At 35.7% G+C, this 19,526-nt stretch overlaps 1 protein-coding gene across 17 annotated transcripts in view; it reads right to left on the minus strand.

Moving 5' to 3' along the window:
• Positions 1 to 19,526, minus strand: part of HMCN1 (hemicentin 1) — an 883,583-nt gene that overhangs the window by 449,189 nt on the left and 414,868 nt on the right. The window contains exon 1 of one of the 17 annotated variants that reach the window (XM_079903106.1): positions 17,438 to 17,754. The exons of the other annotated variants lie outside the window; for them this stretch is intronic. The gene's annotated coding sequence lies outside the window, so the exon portion shown is untranslated. Of the gene's footprint in view, positions 1 to 17,437; positions 17,755 to 19,526 lie in introns of those variants that run through there. 17 annotated transcript variants of the gene reach the window in all.

A 19,526-nucleotide genomic window follows, 5' to 3' on the forward strand; every position in this document is an offset into this window, starting at 1 on the left:
ACAAGACTGCTTTTCAAACATTAAAGTGGTAGAAGGAGATATTACTGACCACTTTACAAAGTCAGCTTAGCACATGGATTGATGAATCTGAGTTAGTAGCTGCCTATAATTTATTATTTTTTGGGTCCCTTAACCTTCCAGTCTGACTAGATAGTGACACCATCCCATGACCATGCTAGATGCCCTTCCTTAAAAGGGAAACAAAATGGATTTTTTTTGGTTAAGGCAAAAGACTTTCCACTCTACCGGTCCCAATTTTTCCACATGTCAAACTTAGTCCATGAATTCTTGCCTGGATTCTGACCCCTGAGTACATTCATTACATAGTCTCATGGGTAAAATATTCCTAAAAAAATAGCATTATCACCAAGAAATGGAGAATACAGCAGCATCTGAAATTATAATAAACAAACCAAAATGGTGTTCAGCAATATAAAACAGTAAATCTTTTAGCAAGGAATTCCAACCATCTGCAAGTCTTAGGTGGCCAAATGTGAGAAGTGACAATCTGTGAAAACAGCAATAGTCTCAAAACTGAAGGGTTGTTTTCATAGACAACCAGGTTGATGAAGCCTAATGGCATTACTATCAGTTATATTTACTTTCATGGATTAGTGTACATGCATTTTCAAAGTCAGAGGAAACAAATACTTGCATAACATTGTTACTAACTTGCTACCGAGCACACTAAACTGCTTGATTTGATGCTTTTAACACTATAGCAAAATTACCTCCACACCAGATAATCTAAATAATGAAAGCAAAGATTTGCAAATTCCTATTTAGAATAAACACATTCTTTCATTCACTAATCTTCCTGGAGTACCTTCAATGTGTAAGCACAGCTCTCGGAAGTATGGATGATAAAACACGGTACCCATTTATAAGAAAACCAGTTGACTATAGGCACTTAAGAATAACTTAACTCAGTTTGGAAACAACTGACACACCCACTTTTTACTTAGAAAATCTCAAACTTAGGACTTGACAAATTTATCATCCTACTTAATCTCCTTACGGTCCATGTTGAACAATGTTTCAAAAGTTAATTAGATCATTCTTAGGATACTGTGCTTCAAATTATCTAGTTAGTATTTCTGAGTAATCCAACTATCATTATAAATGTAAAATTACTCAGAAATAAAGCTTCTGCATTTGCCATTGGTTTTAAGCATGTTTTTCTTGACAAACTAATGACATTGTTCACTTTTCTCTTTTTTACCAAGATCTTTTTCAAAAGATTCTGATTTTTTTACCCTCCACAACCCCTAAATTATGCTAATTATACAATAATATTCAAAAAATACTAAGTATAACAATATAGTTAAAAGATAACCTCCTGAGAAACAATGAGTAGGAAAGATAAAATAGATGCCTTCGCTGCTAAGTGAGTCCCCAGGAGCTAACTGATTAAATATCGTCAAGCATCAAATTTGCCTTCTATTGAATAGATTGTTTAAATAAAAAAAGAAGCATAAAAACAGATGTTCATCTTCAACTATACCCGGGTAGGACTGGGAGTAATTTCTCAGAAACCAACTTTAACTGTCTGTTAAAATTCACTGTATTGTGAAAACCAGTACACATTGGGAAATATTCCCTCATCCTTGTTTATAGCACTAATTGTCAATTTTATAGTATATAGGTGTTCCAGAAAAACATCATGTATTTAAGGCAGAAGAATAAACGTTTAAGTCAGACACTTATCAACAACTGCTTCAAAAGACAGCTTATACAATTACTGGTTTAAGGGAAGAAAACAAGACTCAAATTTGAAGGAAGGCCTTTTCCCTTTTCAAGTTGTCAGGTTCTATTTCTCTCCCAGTTAGAGGTTAAACTTGCCTGTTCTGTTTTACTTTTTAGAATTCCAGTTTGTCATTCAGAAAAAAAAATATGCAGTGCCTTAAGCAGTGAATAACAAGATGCCATAAATGTAGAAGTGATGTAAGCCAAACATGCTTACATGAACTAACATCTAAAACTCCACTATAGCTTCTCTATCACTCATCTTTTTTCATGATGAGTCCATACTTGGCTTTGCAGTTACTTCTGGTATGTGTATTTTGTTAGTATACATTGACGATAGATCAAATGTAATATAGCAAAATTATGACTGCTTTCATGATAGCAAACTCATGGTTCAAATCCAACAATGAAAAGGAGTAAAAAAATTTTTCTATTAAACTCCAGATTATCTTATATATATAGATAGATAGATAGAATTTAAGATGTGCACATCAAACCATGATATACATAATCCCTTATAAAATTACTGACCAGGATTTTGGTCCTACCACATGAGTCTAGAAGGGTCTGTTTGTTATTCAGCACTGGAATATAGAGCCACCTACAGGTACTTTTAGATCCAAGTTAAAAAACTACTGTAGATTAATCTACCTAAATTTACGTTTATTCAAAACTGGCCTAAACCCTCCTACAGTAGTATATCTTACAAGAATAATTAGGATTTGATTTGCTTAAAATGTGTCCAAAAGTAAAATTAAATAGAAATTACTCTGCTCCTGTACTAAGTTTCTGTTCTGGCTTATATTTTCACATTTTAACTAGGTGGTCAAATAAAATCTCAGTAATTAAACTTTTACCCTGTTTCCATGTACCCAAGTTTCAATTTTAATAAATGAACAAAAGTTACATAATTAAGTATCCATTGATTCATTCACTCACAAATATTAATTGAGCATCTACATATAAAGAGCCAAGCTCCACATTAGACTCTGGGAAGCAGGAAGAAACAAGGCAGACCTGGACTTTATGGTGTAGTTCAGGTTGTCGCTATCACTTCAATCAGATGCAGTGAGGAAATCATCACAAAATGCTCTCATGAGGAAAGCATGTCAAAAGTGTACCCATGCACACTGTGTAGAGAAAACTCATAATTGTTATCTCTGTGAAAGTACAGTATTGAAAATTTGGAAATCTTATAATTTTGTGCTATATATTTCCTCTTAGATTAAAAAAAACTTAGGACTCAGTCCCATCTCATTTAGCATGATGCACAATGAAGGCATGTGTGTGTATGTACATGAAAGTGTTCATATTGGGATAATTAAGAGCTAGGAAGCAATTTCGCGAATAACAAAATTGCCAAAAAACATTTTCAATACTTTCCCTCAATTATTCTTACTTTATGTACAAATATAAAAACTATTTCAAAAGCCTAATGTCTGCACTAAATATTTACCTTTAAAAATTCACAAAGTGGGCTCTGTGATGGGAAGCAGATCATAAGTATAATTTTCATTTCTTAGATTTCAATATTATATGTTGTTAACACCCATAGATAACCAGAGAATGTGAAAAAGCTAAAAGGCATTTCAAATAAAAAATCACTTTAATTTTTCTGGGAGCTGAATATGGCAATGCAGTTTTTTTTTGTTTTTTTTTTTTTTTGTCAAAATTAGATTCATTTGTCCAGGTCAGCTAGCTCTTATGATGATCCAATTTCTTCTATAAGTGTTTTCCATTGGTTTGAGTGTGTGAGTGTATGTTTTTCAGTCAAATATAATACTAAAATCAATATTTTAGTGGAAAGATACTGACTGAGAAAAAATCAGCCAAATAATTTGAGAGGACACAGCTGCAATCAGCCGACCCACCAACTACTCCTTGATATCATCGCTTCTATCTTGCCCTAAAAATACCAACATACTATTAAGCAGATATAAATTTTTTAAAGTTGACTATCTGAAACAACTGTATACTACCTAGAGATTAGCTGATGGGTTACCAAAAGCTCAGTATTCTAGAGCTCTGACAGGAGCTACCTTAAATTGAAAATAAATGACCTTTGTAAACGTTATTAAATGTGTCTCTAGTTTTCTCTAACATCACAATTCTTAAGGAAATGCCCTAGAAACTACTTCATCTCATTAACTGAGGCAATCTTAAAATATCGAGCAAGTATTTAAAAGAAAAGTATGGAAAAATAATGTCAAGAAGGAAGTTCTAATAGGTTAGTTTAGTATGTTCAGTATTTTCTTTCCATCTTTTAGTTAAAACAATTCAATGAAGGCATCTGCATACGTGTTCATAGATACATTTATTTTTTTCAGAGTGAGTGAGATCACATTGCCTTTCTTTCTTTTTAGTCTCCTAGCTTAAAAATCAGATCCATGAGAAAAATAAGTTATATCAACAGACGCTCACACGTTTCTATCAAAATCCTATTTCCCTGTTTTAAGCAGACTGATATGTGGAGAATGGCATATTCATGGCCCTCTGTAAATGTGTGGAATTCAGTTGATGAAGCACCTTGGAGGGGGACATACATAGTTCTTTGTGGAGCCCATATAAGAGAATCTACCCTGTCCCTCAGACCTAGACCCCAAATGATTACTTTCTTTAAGCATTTTTTTCAAAATTCTATTGTAAGTCCTAAATGTAAGAATACATGGAAATGAAATAAACAAAAACTCAAATGAAATAAGCAAATAAACTAAAACTCACAGATGCACAAAAAATGTGAGACTGACTTTCATGACATTTAAAAACATTTCGTGACAAACTTAACTTGTTTGAGAGATTGGGGGTGTGGGGTGTTTTTAAATAAGCAAATGCAGATGTTGAGGGAAAAACGTTTAGATTTTTGACACTGTTCTTTGCTAACAGAATTGCAAATGTTTTCCATAAGCAAACAATGTTGAAATGTCTGAATATTTTTTTCTTAAACCACCACCCAGCTAAACTTTGAAAAACGGAATTTATCAATTTGCCATTACTGAGATTATACATTTGGTATTTTCTGATCAATATTTCTTTGTTCAACTTTAACTTATTCTCCATGCACTTTATAAATTTTAATCAATTATGAGAAGAATTCATGGTCTTCCCATGTTGTACGCACACACATACAGATACACACACACACAAACACACTAAGTATTTATTCAAGTGTCACTCTCTAGGAACATACTGAAAGTTGTTCATAAATAGATTGTGGGATGAAATATTTCATTTTACTACACACAGCAGTTTGGGTTCACATTTATATAACATGCAAAACTACCTGTATTTAAGTACTCACTGTCAAATCAGAAAAAAATACTCAACAAGTAAAACACTGATGCAGGTTTTCTTACACTCGAGTTTTACTTTCAGTCATTACTCTGATGCCCCTGAATCTTTTTATCAGGTCAAATATTTGTTTTTTCCTTTTAGACTTAAAATAGTCACTGATTATATTGAATAAGTTTCACTTGTCTATCTCTTCCCAAACTCTGTGTGCAAAATTGCCCCAATTATTAAGGAAAACTTTCTAAATTCAGTTATAATGCAGTTCCCCTACTGAGATCCTAAGAGCTTATTAATCAATGGAAAAAATGACAGATTAAAGTGAACTAAGTTGAATAATTTAACTGCAAAATATGTCTTCCCCTTCATTCCACTTAAGAGTGTGATGAAAACTCAAAGGAGTCTGACTCTCCTGTGCTTTGCAATGCTACAACCCAAGTGTCAAAAGATTACTTTGCAATTACCAATAATCCCTAAAATAGAGCTTCCGTGATGAGCTTGCCTTGCCTCTTCAAGAATTTATTTCCTCACCTCCAATCTCCTCACTAGATACGACTTACGATAAATAGGGCCAAAGGAATTCCAGAATACAAAATAAAAATTGATACCAAGGAGGAAAATAATACTATAAAGACAGGCTACATTCTGCAACAAACATTTTGAAGTTTCTAGTGGGTAGTGGTAGGAGTTTGAATTGCTTTGGAAAGTATCTTAAGCCTTTCAAAGTGGTGATTAATGACTGAAAGTAGTTTACTAAATCTGATAAGTATAGACAAGATCTAAATGCTTTTGGAGTACTTCATACCTGGCTGATCCCAACATCCATATATCAGGAAGTGTGTCAAGATCCTACTTAATATTATTTCCAGGAATGTTAACTCTACCAGGGCAAGGATCACCTTTTCATCAACATTATCTTCCTATGTTCATCAACCAAGTACAAGATGCATAGTAGGCATTTCAGGAATACCTGACACTGTGTGTGTGTGTGTGTGTGTGTGTGTGTGTGTGTGTGTGTGTGTGTGTGTGTGTGTGTGTGTGTGTGTGTGTACACACTAGGAATTTCTAGTGATATATATATAATCACATGTGCAAATATGTGCATACATATGATTGTGTGTGTGTGTATATATACAATTGTTAATGGAGTAAGAACATATTTTATTAATCATGAGTATCTCAAATATTCTTATTAATAAAGCTTATTAAAAGAAAGTATTTCAAAATTAAAATTCTTAGAGAAAACTGCCAAAGTCTATGTTCCAGAAAATGGCCTTATGGTCCAGCCCTGTCTGTAAAATGGGGTTTTTACTACTGTGAAGGAATAAACTTGGCATCTATCTTATTTTTAGACATATGTTAGGAATGAAGGAGATGTTAATACAGTGCTTATATGGCCTTTGGGAGAAAAATTCTATACCAAGGGCTATCATAAGGTAAGTCAAAATGTAATTTGACAAAAAGGTAATTACCATTTGAAACCTTTGGCTCTGGATCAGAAAATAGGAGGGTGGGTAAAGTAACCTTGAACAAGTGGTCTGGAATAAATTAATAGCTTTCCATTCCAAAGAGCTAATCTATTACGTACTGCCTGTTGCTATTTCCCTTCTGAATACTCTTGACTCTTGTAAGAGTTGCCCAAAGATCCATGTTGGATGCCATCACATCATTAACAGTCAAAGACAGAAATACTGATCTGCCAAGAAAAATGGAACAGTTAACCTCTTATGTCATTCAGATGCCTGACAGGTAGAGAAAGTAGAAGGTACTTTGAAGGATTCCATTATTTCACACAGTTGATCAAGTTGCAAAGATTGAAATATGAAATGCAGCTGTAGGCTTATTCCCACAAAATCTTGTAGGAAGCATCATAACCCATTCAAAAATTTAATAAGTAGTCCATACCACATGCAATAACAAAGGCAAATTAGAGATAATTTGATGGGTTTTAAGTAATTATTCAATTATTTGGAAATTTCAATATAAACCAGAACTGTCTCTCTACACCCAAAAATTAGATCAGAAAAGTCCATGTCTTAAATATTTCTAAAGGAGAAATTTTCTGTCACTTGTTTCTGAACATAATAACGTTTCAAGATGTTTACTCTTTAGAAAACTGGAAGAGTTGTACAATCTAATTTGTTATCTCTTATCTTTCAACTACAAGAGAAAAAAAGAAGACTTCTTGTCATAAAAGAATCTTTGCAGAAAGAATCCAATGTAAAGAAATATAAAATTCATAAATATGAAGGAAGTGATACTAAAGACAGGAATGCAAGGCTCATTCTCACAAATTATAAATAATGTTGGAAAGCTTATTTTAAGGGAGTTTTTGAATCCTTATACCAAAACACAGTCATCCAAGAACAGCCCTTTGGCCACTACCAGTCTTACTTTCAAATATGTGTGTATATGAGCATGAGTACATATGTGTGTATGTGAGTATCTATGTGCACATGTGTATATTTGTGAGTGTATATTGAGCATGCACAGGCATATGTGTGTATGCACATGTATGCGTGTATTTGTATATTAGTGTACATATGTATTTGAGTGTGCATGAGCATGTGTTTGAATCTGTGTGTGAGTGTGTATGTGAGTGTACATAAGCATGTGTGCATATGCATGAACATGTTTGTGCATGTTTGCATGCAAGTGCATGCTAATTTGCTGCTCTCAACCATATTTATTCTTCATGTTTTAAGAAGCAATCTATTTTCTTGTTTGTGAACTATGCAGAATGTGTACAAGCCATAATATTGCATGCAACTACTGGGTAGAGGATTGGGAAGGTGGAAAAAAGTCTGAACATTGATTCTTCAGTACCAAAATGCCACTGTTTATTTTGCAAGGACTGTATAATCTTCCACAGGAAACAATCACACTAAAGTATTAAAATTTTTCATATCATCCAAGGTTTTTGAATGTTCCCAGGTAGTCGGGACAAGGACTTTAACAGAAAACCTGTTTCATTTATTTTACAATCTTCAACATATAAGTAGCTCAAACAGACATCCATCCTCTTACTAACTGCTGTTATAATCATAAATTCTAGTGAAATTAAAGTTATTTCAAAGTCAAATGCATAATTTTAAGTATTTTCATTCAGTGAGGAAAAACCCCAACTGTTTCATCAATGAAATGTTACGGGAAAAATTTACAAGACAGGAAATAAGAAGGGAAGGCCTCTCATAACAAGACTAATTAATTCAACCTTCTCAACAGATTGCCTGCATTAAGCCATGTCAAATAGCATAAACACAACCAAAACACAGTGATCATGAATACAAATCTTCGTAGTGGATTATACTTAATTTTCAAACTCTGAAACTTTAAAACGCTCTAAGAAGCAAGACAGTTTGTATAAGTAAATGAAGCAAGAAGCAATGCCAATGGACATGAGAGATGCTTGGTAACTACTGACGAACGAAACTTCTGTTAGGCCTCAGAAACACAGTATGTAAATCTGAGAAAAGCACTCTCAAGTTATCAGAGGTGGTAAAGCCAAATGTTTAAGAATGTGGACTCTACAGTTAGACAGTGTTCAAAACTCATTTCTGTCTCTTCTTAGCTTACCAAGCATTTAACCTCTTAGTGCCAGTTTCCTTACCTGCCAAATAATAAAACTACTCTGTAGAATCATTGCACATTTAAATGAGTTAATAAATGAAAGCATTTAGAAGAGTGATCATTAGTATGTGCCAAGCTCACACAAAATTTACCTATTATTATCATTATGTTAAGTTTGTTTATGCTTAGATTCACTCTACAGTCAGCTCTTCATTTTTTCAGCAATAAATTTTTTTCATGGAAAATGAGCCATGACACAATCATGAATGTGGCACCAACTCGTAATTCGTAAAGCATATATTTGCCTGCACCAAGATCAACTAAAGAGCTGGCTGTACAAACACTGTAGCATTTCGGGAAGAAGGCAGAGCCGACAAAAATCTTCAGAAGAAATTTTGTACTCCATGGATGAGAGTTAGCCGTATGTGCTAAAGAGACAGAGACAGAGATTGAAACAAAGAAAGGGAGAGAAAGAAAGAAATACCACATGTGCCACAGCAAAATCCTGCTTTCCCAGAATAATTTCACCAAAAGATCAAAAGGTTTAAATATTTTTTTGACAAAAATAAGTTTCACTAAAGATAAAATACTCATGTTCCTTTTTTGATCTTTATTAATAATGCCGTGTGACAAAAACTCAACAATAACTCTCACTAAAGTTAGGAAGAGTCAATCAAATTTGATATTTACTTTCATTTCACACACAAAAAAACTAACATTTTTAACTAGGTGTTATTAGCTATCCATGATATTTTTACTGTTCCAGAAGTAAACAATTTAACATTAGCCTCTCCACTTGATCACTGTGGAATGGGGGAGTACAAAACTCTTAGTTCTCCACTTTATAGGCATATGTGAGGGGTCGGATTACGAATTTTAAAAATACTGGAGATTGGTTCAAGATGGCGGAGTAGAAGGACGTGCTCTCACTCCCTCTTGCAAGAACACCAGAATCGCAGCTAACTGCTGAACAATCATCGACAGGAAGACACTGGAACTCACCAAAAAAGATACCCCACATCCAAAGACAAAACAGAAGCCACAATGAGATGGTAGGAGGGGCGCAATCACAATAAAATCAAATGCCATACTGCTGGGTGGGTGACTTACAAACTGGAGAACAATTATACCACAGAAGTCCACCCACTGGAGTGAGGGTTCTGAGCCCCAAGTCAGGCTTCCCAATCTGGGGGTCCGGCAACGGGAGGAGGAATTCCCAGAGAATCAGACTTGGAGCGCTGGTAGGACTGGATTGCAGGACTTCGATAGGACTGGGGGAAACAGAGACTCCAGTCTTGGAGGGCACACACAAAGCAGTGTCTGCATCAGGACCCAAGGGAAACAGCAGTGACCCCATAGGAGACTGAATAGACCTACCTGCTGGTGTTGGAGGGTCTCCTGCAGAGGTGGGGGGTGGCTGTGGCTCACCCTGGGGACAACGACACTGGCAGCAGAAGTACTGGGAAGTACTCCTTGCTGTGAGCCCTCCCAGAGACTGCCATTAACCCCAACAAACAGCCCAGGTACACTCCAGTGTTGGGTCGCCTCAGGCCAAACAACCAACAGGGAGGGAACCCAGCCCCACCCATCAGCAGTCAAGTGGATTAAAGCTTTACTGAGCTCTGCCCACCAGAGCAAGAGTCAGCTCTACCCACCACCAGTCCCTCCCATCAGGAAACTTGCACAAGCCTCTTACATAGCCTCATCCACCAGAGGACAGAGGGAGAAGCAAGAAGAACTACAATCCTGCAGCCTGTGGAACAAAAACCATATTCACGAAAAGATAGACAAGATGAAAAGGCAAAGGGCTATGTACCAGATGAAGGAACAAGAAAAAAGCCCAGAAAAACAACTAAATGAAGGGGAGGCAGGCAACGTTCCAGAAAAAGAATTCAGAATAATGACAGTATGATATAATGATATAATAATGACAGCATGATATACTTACAGTGATGATGAGAGGGAAGAACCAGAACCAAGATTACTCTACCTGGCAAGGATCTCATTCAGATTCGATGGAGAAATCAAAAGCTTTACAGACAAGCAAAAGCTAAGAGAATTCAGCACCACCAAACCAGCTCCACAACAAATGCTAAAGGAACTTCTCTAACTGGGAAACACAAGAGAAGAAAAGGACCTACAAAACCAAACCCAAAACAATTAAGAAAATGGTCATAGGAACATACATATCGATAATTACCTTAAACGTGAATGGATTAAATGCTCCAACAAAAGACACAGGCTTGCTGAATGGATACAAAAACAAGACCCATATACATGGTGTCTACAAGAGACCCACTTCAGACTTAGGGACACATACAGACTGAAAGTGGGGGGATGGAAATAGATATTCCATGCAAATGGAAATCAAAAGAAAGCTGGAGTAGCTATAGTCATATCAGATAAAATAGACTTTAAAATAAAGAATGTTACAAGAAACAAGGAAGGACACTACATAATAATCAAGGGATCAATCCAAGAAGGAGATATAACAATTATAAATATACATGCACCCAACATAGGAGCACCTCAATACATAAGGCAACTGCTAACAGCTCTAAAAGAGGAAATCAACAGTAACACAATAATAGTGGGGGACTTTAACACCTCAGTTACGCCAATGGACAGATCATCCAAAATGAAAATAAATAAGGAAACAGAAGTGTTAAATCACACAATAGACCAGATAGATTTAATTGATATTTATATGACATAACATCCAAAAACAGCAGATTACACTTTCTTCTCAAGTGTGCATGGAACATGCTCCAGGATAGATCACATCTTGGGTCACAAATCAACCCTCAGCAAATTTAAGAAAACTGAAATCATATCAAGCATCTTTTCTGACCACAACACTATGAGATTAGAAATGAATTACAGGGAAAAAAATGTAAAAAACACAAACACATGGAGGCTAAACAATAAGTTACTAAATAACCAAGAGATCACTGAAGAAATCAAAGAGGAAATCAAAAAATACCCAGAGACAAATGACAATGAAAACACAATGATCCAAAACCTATAGAATGCAGCAAAAGCGGTTCTAAGAGGGAAATTTATAGCTATACAATCCTACCTCAAGAAACAAGAAAAATCTCAAATAAACAATCTAACCTTACACCTGAAGGAACTAGAGAAAGAAGAACAAACAAAACCCAAAGTTAGCAGAAGGAAAGAAATCAAAAAGATCAGAGCAGAAATAAATGAAATAGAAACAGAGAAAACAATAGCAAAGATCAATAAAACTAAAAGCTGGTTCTTTGAGAAGATAAACAAAATTGATAAACCTTTAGCCAGACTCATCAAGAAAAAGAGGGAGAGGACTCAAATCAATAAAATTAGAAACGAAAAAGGAGAAGTTAGAACAGACACTACAGGAATACAAAACATACTAAGCGACTACTACAAGCAACTCTATGCCAATAAAATGGACAACCTGGAGAAATGGACAAATTCTTAGAAAGGTATCACAATCCAAGACTGAACCAGGAAGAAACAGAAAATATGAACAGACAAATCACAAGTAAGGACGTTGAAACTGTGATTAAAAATCTTCCAACAAACAAATGTCCAGGACCAGATGGCTTCACAGGTGAATTCTATCAAACATTTAGAGAAGAGCTAACACCCATTCTTCTCAAACTCTTCCAAAAAATTGCAGAGGAAGGAACATTCCTAAACTTATTCTATGAGGGCACCATCACTCTGATACCAAAACCATACAAAGATACTACAAAAAAAGAAAATTACAGACCAATATCACTGATGAACATAGATGCAAAAATCCTCAACAAAATACTAGCAAACAGAATCCAACAACACATTAAAAGGACCATACACCCTGATCAAGTGGGATTTATCCCAGGGATGCAAGGATTCTTCAATATATGCAAATCAATCAATGTGATACACCATATTAACAAATTGAAGAATAAAAACCATATGATCATCTCAATAAATGCAGAAAAAGCTTCTGACAAAATTCAACACCCATCTATGATAAAAACTCTCCAGAAAGTGGGCACAGAGGGAACCTACCTCAACATAGTAAGGGTCATATACGACAAACCCATAGCAAACATCATTCCCAATGGTGAAAAACTGAAAGCATTTCCTCTAACATCAGGAAAAAGACAAGGATGTCCACTCTCACCACTATTATTCAACATAGTTTTGGAAGTCCTAGCCACGGCAATCAGAGAAGAAAAAGAAATAAAAGGAATACAAATTGGAAAAGAAGAAGTAAAACTGTCACTGTTTGCAGATGACATGATACTATACATAGAGAATCCTAAAGATGCCACCAGAAAACTACTAGAGCTAATCAATGAATTTGGTAAAGTTGCAGGATACAAAATTAATGCACAGAAATCTCTTGCATTCCTATACACTAATGATGAAAAATCTGACAGAGAAATTAAGGAAACACTCCCAGTTACCACTGCAACAAAAGAATAAAATACCTAGGAATAAACCTACCAAGGGAGACAAAAGACCTGTATGCAGAAAACTATAAGACACTGTTGAAAGAACTTAAAGATGATACCAATATATGGAGAGATATACCATGTTCTTGGATTGGAAGCATCAATATTGTGAAAATGACTATACTACCGAAAGCAATCTACATATTCAATGTAATTCCTATCAAATTACCAATGTCATTTTTTACAGAACTAGAACAAAAACTCTTAAAATTTGTATGGAGATGCAAAAGACGCCAAATAGCCAAAGCAGTCTTGAGGGAAAAAACAGAGCTGGAGGAATCAGACTTCCTGACTTCTGACTATACTACAAAGCTATAGTAATCAAGACAATATGGTACTGGCACAAAAACAGAAATACAGATCAATGGAAAAGGACAGAAAGCCCAGAGATAAACCCACGCACCTATGGTCAACTAATCTATGACAAAGGAGGCAAGGATATACAATGGAGAAAAGGCAGTCTGTTCAGTAAGTGGTGCTGGGAAAACTGGACAGCTACATGTAAAAGAATGAAATTAGAACATTCCCTAACACCATACACAAAAATATACTCAAAATGGATTCGAGACCTAAATGTAAGACACTATAAAACCCTTAGAGGAAAACATAGGAAGAACACTCTTTGACAAAAATCACAGCACGATCTTTTATGATCCACCTCCTAGAGTAATGGAAATAAAAACAAAAATAAACAAATGGGACTTAATGAAACTTAAAAGCTTTTGCAAAGCAAAGGATACTACAAACAAGACGAAAAGACAACCCTAAGAATGGGAAAAAATATTTGCAAACAAATCAATGGACAAAGGATTAATCTCCAAAATATATAAACAGCTCATGCAGCTCACTATTAAAAAAACAAACAACCCAATCCAAAAATGGGTGGGAGACCTAAATAGACATTTCTCCAAAGAGGACATACAGATGGCCAAGAAGCACATGAAAAGCTGCTCAACATCACTAATTATTAGAGAAATGCAAATCAAAACTACATGAGGTATCACCTCACACCAGTTAGAATGGGCATCATCAGAAAATCTACAAGCAACAAATGCTGGAGATGGTGTGGAGAAAAGGGAACCCTCTTGCACTGTTGGTGGGAATGTAAATTGATACAGCCACTATGGAGAACAGTATGGAGGTTCCTTAAAAAACTAAAATAGAATTACCAAACGACCCAGCAATCCCACTACTGGGCATATACCCAGAGAAAACCATAATTGAAAAAGACACATGCAGCCCAATGTTCATTGCAGCACTATTTACAATAGCCAGGTCATGGAAGCAACCTAAATGCCCAGCGACAGATGAATGGATAAAGAAGATGTGGTACATATATGCAATGGAATATTACTCAGCCATAAAAAGGAACGAAACTGGGTCATCTGTAGAGACATGGATGGATCTACAGACTGTCATACAGAGTGTAGTAAGTCAGAAAGAGCAAAACAAATATTGCATATTAACACATATATGTGGAACCTAGAAAAATGGTACAGATGAACCGGTTTGCAGGGCCGAAATTGAGACACAGATGTAGAGCACAAACGTATGGACACCAAGGGGGGAAAGTGGCAGGGGAGGGGTGGGAATGGTGGTGTGATGAAATGGGAGGTTGGGATTGACATGTATACACTGACGTGTATAAAATGAATGACTAATAAGAACCTGCTGTATAAGAAAATAAATAAAATTCAAAAATAAATAAAAATACTTTGGATATATAAGAGAAAATACTATAAATTCTACTATTGTTATAACTTTTGTGTCTATATATTTAATGTGTTTGGAATGGAAGAAATGTGAATTGTTTTTCTCATACTTTTCCATCCTCCCAGTCTAAGGCTAGGTAAGTAAACTTTGAATAAAAGCCTACCACAAATTTAAGGAAAAATCTACCATCATAATCATTTTTCTCCACTAAAAATCTAATTGAAATGATTCAGGATATAGTTTCCAATAGAATGTGTCAGATATGCTCTTCCTTCCAAATGCCAGTCTCATCCATTTTCTAAGCAAATAATCAAAGCAGGTCAATAGGGAAATAGTATTAAAAAAATTTTTTTAAATCATTAGGTCAACAGACATTATTTCAATAAAATGCACATTTTTTCCAAAAGCAGGAATCTTTAGTCTTGTCATAACATTCTAAGACCCCTCTGAAGTTTAGAGAGCAAGGATTTAGGAAGAGGAACTGCTACAGTCAGGACAGGAAACAATTAAGACATAAATAAGAATTTCCGCAGAATCAGGTCAAAGTGAGGACACATTTGACATGTCCCAGAGGTGAGAATAACAAATAATGAGGTAATGGGTAGAAGTGGGGATAGTAGATCTGTTTGGTGGTAAAAGAACCCATCTTCAAGTACATGAAAGCTTTGAGTTGAAAGTCATAAAAGTTTTTTTTTTTTTTTAATGCACAAGTACAACAAAATTTCATAAGGACTTTGGGTTGTGGGGTTCCATGGCCAATCCTGAGATTTTGCAAGAGGTGAAGTTATACTATAAGTTTGAGGTAAACTGGACTTTCTTTTTCTTTAATTACTCAGTGAAGCACTCTCGAGATATTGTATTTAGAAGAAAGAGGTCTAGTCATTTGCATTTAGGTAATATGCATTCCAGAAGACTGTCAAGCAAACAGACAACCACTCAATAGACACCAAAACCATGAAGACTGCAGTTAAAATGTGCAAAGTAGTCAATATTTCAGTAAGCAGATGTTATACCAAAAAAGGGTTTGTTAGTGCTATTTTTGTGATGCTCTATGTATAATTATTGTTACTCCCTTTTAAAATGATCACAATCATTCTTTGATTACCAAAAATTTATCTTGAAAGCATGGAGTATACGTTGTGCACTCTTTAGCCATTTCTCTCAATTTTCAAATGAACATAAAAAACACACTGACTTGTAAACACTCTGTAAACCAGCTGATATAGGAAGTGTGGTGAGCGATGGATAAAAATGCCCTCCGTTTTCTGTGCCAATTTACACATCTGGAGCTTTAAGAGGGCTATTTCAGAAATAAAGAATTTATTTTTGTTGACAGATAACTAAAGGATCCGAGAAGACTTATTCTGAGGAAAACAAGTGACAGCCAAAAAGCAGTGACTAAAGTTTACTGAATCCTGGAATCCTGGATCAGGAAGGAAACTTGGATGTCTTCTCTTCCAATCCTTTTGTTTTAGAGATGACAAAATTAAAGGGACTTACCTAAGTTTACACAACTAGTTAAAGGGCACTATAGGAGAAGATAAGAAGGTTTTAACATAATTTTTTTTTTAATTTGGCATGAAAAGCAATGTCTGAAATATAAGGAAATTTTGAAACAACTAGAATTATACTTAACTCTACTTCCTTCTTTCTAAGCAGGTACCAACTATCAAAAGTAACTTTTTCACCTCATTTTTTTTTTGTCTTATTCTTTAAATGTTGGGAGAACATGTGCTGTTAGAGATTTGTTTTTCATCTCCTTCTGGAAGGTAAAACTGACTGGAAAAAAATGGCTATTGAAAAAAAAAATGGATCTTTCAGCTTAAATGACCAGATATTGCCTGAATTCCACAGATAAACATTTATCGACTTAAGTTACTATGGTGAGTGTTTATAATAAAACTAATTTATAATTATAAAAAAGTTAAAGTAGACATATTTAAAGGTTTTTATGAAGGTTAAAGTAAGTTTAGAGGAATTTATCTTTCCTTTTCTTTCTTATCTCACCATTTTTACTCCTCAAAGGCATTTCCTCCTTGTTTTCTTGGTTCTGCTAATTTTAGTGGAGGTATTTAACAAAAAGGACAGCTTTTCTGGTGCAAATAAGCAATCAGATTCTGATTAATAAGGGAAAAAACTAATTCTAAATATGCAGTAGGAGTCTTATTTTTTGGATTGTTCGATTTTCTGCTGTATATATCTAAGCCATCCCTCTTTCCCATTAGCTTTTGAACTTTCAGATTCTCCAATTTAAACCAAAAAAGCACTTCCTGTTCCCCTCATTCTCCTCCACTGCCACCCTATATTCCTCTTCCCTTCTGTAGGCAAATTTATCAAAGTATTTGTCTACGCTCACCATTTCTTCACCTCCCTCTGAAGCCTCAACTTTAGCCAAATTCAGCTTCTTCCTCCAGCACGTCACCAAAACAGCTCTGGGTGAAGTTACCAGTGGCTCTCCTCACAACCAAATAAGCACTTCTCAGTCCATATCTTGCAAGATCTCTCAACGGCATTTGGCAATGCTTGAAATACTCTCTATCCTTGGTGACCCTGACATCACATTGTCCTGATTTTCTCCCTCCTCTTTTATCATTGATTCTGGGTCTCTCAGCTGCACGTTCATTCTTCCTCACCTGGCCAATAACGATTTTGCAGTTCCTAAAGTCTCGTTCATAAGCCATCTCATCGATACTTTTCCCTAGCCGATCTCATCCGTGCCAGTGACTCCAGTTAAAACCTAGGCCAAAAAAAAAAAAAAAAAAAAAAAAACCTATGCCAACAGTGACTCACAAATGTACATTTAACTAAAATGTCTTTAAGTTACATATAGTTCAATATATAAAAGAAAAACTTACCATTTTATCTCTACCCTCCCATCTGGTCCTCTTCCAGAAAAGTACCTACGTTCATCCAGTTGCACAATAAAACCTTCGGATTTATCATTACTCATCCCCCCAGCCTCACTCCTCCATTACCTAAACCATCACCAAACCCTGACCATTTTACCTACTAAATACCTCTTGAATCTTTCGACTTTTCCAAATCTCCTCAACCACAACCTTAGTCCTAGCTCTACCATCTTTTATCTCTTAGAGGACCTAGACTACAGAAAGAGCCCTGAACGGTTCTTTCGTAATTCGCTATGAACTTCTCTCTCATCCGTTCCACATAGGGAGCCATAGTGATTTTTCTGAGACATAAATCTAATTATATCATCTACCAATTAAACCTTTCCAATGACCTCCTACGGCTCATAGGATAAAGTTGCAATCCCTAAACGTGGACTTTGTTGTCCCGGCATGGACTGGCTTCCACCTATTCCTCCAACAATCCCTAATCCTCTCCACACTTTTTATTTTCTTACTCACCTGCTCACTCTTATTCCATAGGACCTTCCCTCTGTGTCCCTACCCTAGAGCGTTCTTCCCTCTACCCTTTTCTCTGGTTAACTCCTATTCCTCCTTGGCATTTATTTCTGTCTTCCTTACCTCGGGGAAGCCTTGCCTGAATCCCCCAACTACATCATACTCTCCAAGTTGCATTTTCAGCTGCTTAATTTGACTATTTAATCAATTTCTATCATTCCACAAGACTGTTAGCCAAAGGAGGAAAGGGCTGCATCTGGTTTTTTGTTTCTCAACCATCCCAGTGCCAAGTGAGTGCCTAAGACATTGTGGAAAGAATATTTGTTGAATAAAAGAATACGTGACCAAACTAGAACCTCAGAGCACTGAACCATCAGAACAACCTGCAGTTGTTGGAGATCAGCAAGAAATGGAAGACAAATGTATCCAGTCATTTTGGCTGTTACTTTTCCAGAACATTTCTTTTTCTTAGCACACAAGTGATTATATCTTAGCCAATTGACTTTTTTCTGTTTCAGCACTCATCACTAACATGAATCATTCTGAATTACTGACCAAACTCTAACCAGGCAGGATTTTCATAATTGCAGTATATGATTTTTGTTCAGGAAGGAATTGTTGTTCTACTCAATTCAACTGAAAACAATAAGTGTTTCCTGTGTAACTGGTATTACACCATGTGCTATGCTACTGTGCTTGTTTGTTTTCATGTAGTTGTTGTTCTGTTTTATTTTTAAATGTGCTGAAACCAGCTCATCTTTTGCTTTGTGTAATGTAGTTTACTTCCTTGGCTGCCATATAAATCTTTTTTTTTGTTTTTAATTTTTGGCTGTGTTGGGTCTTCATTGCTGCATGTGGGCTTTCTCTAGTTGTGGTGAGCGGGGGCTACTCTTTGCTGTGGTACCCGGGCTTCTCATTGCGGTGGCTTCTCTTGTTGCGGAGCACGGACTCTAGGTGCACAAGTTCAGTACTTGTGGCTCACGGGCTCTAGAGCGCAGGCTCAGTAGTTGTGGCGCACGGGCTAGTTGCTCCACGGCATGTGGGATCTTCCCAGACCAGGGCTCAAACCCGTGTCCCCTGCATTGGCAGGCAGATTCTTAACCACCAGGGAAGTCCTGCCATATCAATCTATATATTTTTTAAATGCTTTATTTTTCACAAAAATAGAAGAGATATTATCAGATACGTCTCATACGTGGCCTAACATATTTTCAATAGTAGGCATTTATTTTCTCTTTAACATAAACAATTCATAAGCAGTATAACAATTCATAAATTAGATATGGTTAATTCAATTATTTTGAGGCATGGAAATTTTTACTGAAGATCTAATTCATCTGCAACACAATATAATCAT

This window comes from Stenella coeruleoalba (assembly GCF_951394435.1).
Source record: "Stenella coeruleoalba genome assembly, chromosome: 1".
Lineage (NCBI taxonomy): Eukaryota > Metazoa > Chordata > Mammalia > Artiodactyla > Delphinidae > Stenella > Stenella coeruleoalba.